A 6,288-nucleotide genomic window follows, 5' to 3' on the forward strand; every position below is an offset into this window, starting at 1 on the left:
ATATTTCCTCTCTCTCTCTCTCTCTCTCTCTCTCTCACACACACTCTCATTCACACTCACACGCTCTCTCTCACTCACGCTCTCTCACACTCACACGCACACTCACCCTCACACGCACACACTCACTCGCACGCACACACACACACACACACACACACACACACACACACACACACACACACACACACACACACACACGGAGAGATTTGTGTTGCCTTAATTAATGGAACGCTTATGCAACACAGGTTCAAAATATTTTACTCATCTTTACTCTTTTCTATAAGGGTAGTGATTAGTTGTTTTTTTCCTCATTTTTTTTTTTGCCCTTGAACTGATTCCTATACTGTAAAAAAAAAGGGGGGGGAGGGGGAGGTTGAGGGAGGCAATTTTAACACAACACACAACTCGAATAACACTTTTTCTTTATTTTATTTTTGCATTTGTATTTTTTTTTTTTTTTTTGTGTGTGTGTGTGTGTGTGGAAACGTTCAACACCTTTAATATAGTCACACTGACCGTCATTTTGTTGCGTCTGTGAATTGGCTGTAAACTGAACGTATTACATTTAGTTCGTGTGTGTGTGTGTGTGTGTGTGTGTGTGTGTGTGTGTGTGTGTGTGTGTGGAAACGTTCAACACCTTTAATATAGTCCCACTGACCGTCATTTTGTTGCGTCTGTGAATTAGCTGTAAACTGAACGTATTACATTTAGTTCGAGTGTGTGTGTGTGTGTGTGTGTGTGTGTGTGTGTGTGTGTGTGTGTGTGTGAGTGTGTGTGTGTGTGTTAACCTCCCCACACACTCTACCTTGACTACCTAACACACCTGACAGTCCCCTGGGGCAACACATTACTTTCCCTTCATGACGTCACGTGATGAACAGTACGCTAACCTACATACCTATACTTACCTGCGTGTGTGAGTGTGTATGTGCGTGTACGTGTTTGTGAGTGTGTGTGTGCCCTCTCCGCTACACCTACACAATGCATACTAAACATCCACCTCTCTGCCTGTGTGTGTGTGTGTGTGTGTGTGTGTGTGTGTGTGTGTGTGTGTGTGTGTGTGTTCAGTACCCTCCCCGCCGCACCGCTCACAGCAATGCATACTAACCAGCCTCGCCTCCCCTACAAGCAGGACACTTACCCGCCCCACTTTTGTTTTCGGTAAGGAGGGCAGTGCAAGGGACGGACGAAAGTGAAAACACCATGCACCTACCAAACTAGTTACTTCAAAGGTAAAAAAAAGTAAAAACAAATGAATAAATAAGATAAAAGAAACAAAAAACACGAACGAAAGTAAAAATAATATCCGCTGAAAATACTGTTCCTACAAAGATGTTAATGCCAAAGAAAGCGTTAAATCTATAAAAACAAATAGAAAATGATATATCAATTTTGTTTTATATTATCTGAACATCTCCACTTGAAAGCTTGTTTACCGAAAGAGAACATATTTGCACCGTGCTAGATAACCAACATTAAGACCTGAAATGTACCTGTCCTGCTTCATATAGCCAAAACAAGACTTCAAATTCCCGCAATGTATCAATTCTTTTTACAATTCCCTACCGATAATAAGACTTCAAATACACCTGTCCTGCTTCATATAGCCAAAACAAGACTTCAAATTCCCATAATATATCAATGCTTTTTACAATTCCCTACCGATAATATTCTTCAAATACACCTGTCCTGCTTCATATAGCCAAAACAAGACTTCAAATTCCCATAATATATCAATGCTTTTTACGATTCACAGCCTAAAATGAGACCAAATATATCTCTATCATTCACATAACAAAAACAAACTTTCCAATCCCGTACTAAAGATGCTTCTTAAGATTCACTACCCAAAATTAGACCTTAAATATATCTATACTCCTTTATATAACCAAAATCACTCTTCAAATCGCTCTAATGATGATACTCTCTCTGATTCCCTACCTTTAGAAAACACGTCACAGGTAGAAGGACGAACCTGCTCACCAACCCACCTGTCGACTTTTCCTTATTGCCTCGCCTACTCTTCCCTCTCCCGACCCTCTCCTCCCCCTCCCCTTCCTGCATCGCGCCGCCGCCTCCATCAGCCTCAGCATCCATCATCTCCATCAGCAACCCAATCACCTCCACGACACCTCCACCTCCACCTCCACCCTCCTTCCCTCCCTCTCAATTCACTCCGCCTCACCCTTCGTCCCCTCTCTCCCTCCCTCCCTCCCTCTCCTTTCCACCTTCTTTAAATTCACCTCTGCCTTCCCCTTCGTTTCTCTATTCCTCCTTCTTCTCTCTCTCTCTCTCTCTCTCTCTCTCTCTCTCCTACACATCATTACTACCTAAATAAAGATAAATAATAAAGGTTGAATAAAGATAACGAAAAAAAAACCACGAGGGTGGAGGATATACAAAAAAAAAAAAATCCTGAAAATGAACGAAAAAAAAAAATTTCCCTAGGCACAGGAAAGAAAATGGGAACTCGATCGACACAGAAAATGGGATTGAGGACGAAGGGGAGACGAGGAGCAGGAGGAGGAGGAGGATAAAGACGAGAGCAAGAATGATAAACGAAGGGAGGAAGAAAAGGAACAACGATGGTGATGGGGAGGAGGAGGAGGAGGCGGAGGAAAAGAAGTAAAAGTAACAGGAGAGGAAGGCGAACGCGGAAAAAAATAAACAGCAAAGGACCAAGAGGAGGAGGAGGAGGAGGAGGAGGTGAATGAGGGCTTAGATGAAGATGGTGCAAGGACACGGAGGAAGAGAAGAGAGGGGGAGGGATGAGGAAGAGGAAAAACTGACAATAGCAGAAGGGAAAAAAAAAAACGAAGAAAAATATATCGTAAGGAACCAAGAGAGAAGAAGGAGGGAGGAGGAGGAGGATTTAGATGAAGATGCGGAGAGGAGAAGGAGGAGAAAGAGACGTGGGAGAGAAAAATAAACCGTGAGGAAGGAAGTGAGAGGAGGATAGGGAGAAAGAGAAGGAGGATTTAGATAAGGATGTGGCAAACAGAAGAAAGGAGATAGGAGAAAAAAGAATAAAAGAGGTAAGAGGAGCAAGAGGGATTAGGTGAAGAAGAAAGAAGAGGAAAGAGGGAAAAACAGGGGGATAGAAATAAGAGGAAGAAGAGAAGAAACAAAATGAAGAAAATATTGACGGAGGAAGGGAAACTAGGAGAGGAATATAAACGAAGAGAGAAGGAGAAAGAGAAGAAAATGACAGAAACAGGAGAAGAAAAAAGTGGAGAAAATAGTGACGGAGGAAGAGAAACTAGGAGAGGAAAAGAAACGAAGGGAAAAGGAGAAAGAGGAGAAGGAAAACGTGGAGAAAATACAAGAGAAGGAAGAGATAGGAGAAGACGACGAGAGAGGAGAGGGAGAAAGAGAAAAAGAAAGGATAGGAACAAGAGTGGAGGAAAAACGTGGAGCAAATAGAGACAGTGGAAGAGGGATGGAGGAAGGGGAGAGAAGGAAAACTCTTTTATCCGCCGAGAAAAAAAAAAAGAGGATGAAGAAAATTAAACTGGGGACGAGGAGGAGCAGCTCATCGGGTCAGCAAACACCTGTGTGTGTGTGTGTGTGTGTGTGTGTGTGTGTGTAGAAGAAGAAGAAGAAGAAGAAGAAATGAGGAGAAAAAGAAGAATGAGAAGAATAAAGAGAACAAGAGTGAAGAGAAGAAGAAAAACAAGAAGAAAAAAAAGAAAAAGAATGAGAAGAATGAGAAGAAGAATTAGGAGAAGAAAATGAGAAGAAGAAGAATGAGGAGAAAAAGGAGGAAAAGAAGAAGAAGGAGAAGAAAATACATCTCCCAAACTCACACCCTTCCTCTCCCCTCCCCTTCCCTCACCACCACCACCACCACTATCCATCGCTATTACTACACTAAGATACTCACCATATACACACCATCTGTACTCACCACCACCACCGCTACCACCACCACCTCGTTACCTCTCCTCCCTCTCTCCAACTATCCTCAACACACTCACCTGCAAGGAAGGAAAAAAAAGTTAATTAGTAAGGTTAGTTAACGAGCTGACGGCCTAATTGGTAGTCCATATATAAGAAATGTCGTCTTGTTGGTTGAAAAGATTATCTTAGACTTGGAGAAAGATCACACTCCTCGTTAGATGGCGGGGACAGGCTCTGGTTATGTAGCTGGTGACTCTTATATCCTGGGCGCCGTGCACTCGAATCAAATTGGGGAAACATAATTACAGAGATTCGAAAAAGCTAAAAGAATGTAGAGATAAGATGATCATAAAGGATTCCAATACATGAATTATATATAGCGAAATGCTTAAAACATATAAATAAAAGCTTTAAAACATAATACAGAAAGATAGATATAGATAAAACGCTGAAAACGGGAAAAAAACGACAAAAAAGTATGGAAAAATGTATATAGAAAGCATAAAACAAGAAAAGGAAATACACAAAACACTTAACAACAAAAAACTATATAGATGTAGCCAATGAAAAAAAAAAAATATCGATGCAACGCTGAAAACCCAAAAGAAAACATATATGCACCACTCAAAACCTAAAAGAAGATGTGGGGGAGCGTCAGTCTACTTGCACTAAAAGCCTCGCATCAGGAGCCCCCAGCCTCGAGAAAGCCGCGCCTTCGCCCCCAACAGAGTGTGCGCGGCGGGAGGACAGCGACCGGTGGAGCGTGAACACCGCCACCACGTCTGCCGCCTCCCACACACACACACACACACACACACACACACACACACGTCCTGATTGTTACCATGATGACTCCCCCCCTACCCCCCCCCCGTCGCTGGTATGACTTGAGGGGTAAGTTAGGAGTATGGTCAGCGCGGGAAATTCAAACACCAGTGCCATTAACATCATTTATTTTGCTATATTACATTTTTACGTTGTTTATTAGGTTTTGGACATCACGAATTCAGGGCAATTTCACTATTTTTGGACAATATTACAAATTTACGATACTTTTAATATTTTTGGACAATATTACAAATTTAGGATAGTTTTAATATTTTTGGACATTACAAATTTTGGATAGTTTTAATACTTTTGGACAACATTACAAATTTAGGATAGTTTTAATATTTTTGGACAACATTACAAATTTTGGATACTTTTAATATTTTTGGACAACATTACAAATTTTGGATAGTTTTAATATTTTTGGACAACATTACAAATTTTGGATACTTTTAATATTTTTGGACAATATTACAAATTTTGGATAGTTTTAATATTTTTGCACAATATTACAAATTTCATAGCCAACATCACGCAAATCTTTTTACCAATGATGTGATATTTAGGACAATTTTACATCTTTTTTTAATACGTTAATTTTAGAATATAACAATTTTTCGGAATATTGGAACATTTTGGAAAATATTACGATTTGGGGGATAATGTTAGTTTTTCGGGGCAATATTTTTATTTTTTGGACCATCTTACAAGTTTGAGAATACGTCTTTTCCATATGCTTGATACAATAACAGTGGCAATGTCTATATCGCTTTTTGACACCAGTTTTGATTATTTGGGTCACCTTCGTAACATAAAATGACAAAGACTGGAGGAAGAGGAGGAAGAGTAGGAGGAGGCGACGGAAAAGGAGGAGGAGGAGGAGGAGTATATTAGGCTGGTAAATCCTTCCCTCCAAGCCTCCCAAGCTCCATTAGGTAAAGACAAAGACCTCAGAAAAGCCTTCACATTTTTCTTCCTCCTCCTCCTCCTCTTCCCCTTTCCTTCACCACCCTCTTTATCCTCCTCCTCCTCCTCCTCCTCCTCTTCTTCTTTATCACATTTCTCCTCCTATACCTTCTTCCTTTACTGTTTTCGCTTCTCCCGCCTTCATAAACTCCTCTCCTCTTCCATTTCCTCTTATCTCCGCCGTTTTTATCGTCCTCCTCCTCCTCCTTCTCCTCCTCCTCTTCATGTTTCCTTCTACACCTTTCCTTAGCTTCTCTCTTGCTTCTATGGACGCCTCCTTCTAATGTTTTCTCTCTTATCTTCTCCTTTACCGACGTCTTTATTCTCCTTCTCCTCCGCCTCCTCTTTCATTTTTCATTCATTTTCCTCCCACACCTCCTCCTCCTCCTCCTCTTCCTCTCCTTGCTTCTGTAATTATTCCCTCTTTTGCTTTTCTTTAATTTATCCTTCAACATCGTCTTTATCTTTCCCCTCCTATTCCTCTTCCTCCTCAACCACAACCACCTCCTCCTCCTCTTCATTTTCCTCCTTCACTTTCTTCTCCTCTTCCTTTGCTAACTTCTATAATTATTTCCACTTATGCTTTTGTTTTTA

At 41.0% G+C, this 6,288-nt stretch overlaps 1 long non-coding RNA gene across 1 annotated transcript; it reads right to left on the reverse strand.

The window, feature by feature from the left end:
* Positions 1-296: 296 nt before the first annotated feature.
* Positions 297-2,138, reverse strand: LOC126997980 (uncharacterized). The gene is made up of 2 exons (XR_007752539.1): positions 1,685-2,138; positions 297-1,589 (listed from the first exon to the last, which is right to left on the reverse strand). It is a non-coding gene; the product is annotated as an uncharacterized LOC126997980 (long non-coding RNA).
* Positions 2,139-6,288: the final 4,150 nt, after the last annotated feature.

The sequence above is a fragment of the Eriocheir sinensis genome, chromosome 2 (assembly GCF_024679095.1).
Source record: "Eriocheir sinensis breed Jianghai 21 chromosome 2, ASM2467909v1, whole genome shotgun sequence".
NCBI classification, from domain to species: Eukaryota; Metazoa; Arthropoda; class Malacostraca; order Decapoda; family Varunidae; genus Eriocheir; species Eriocheir sinensis.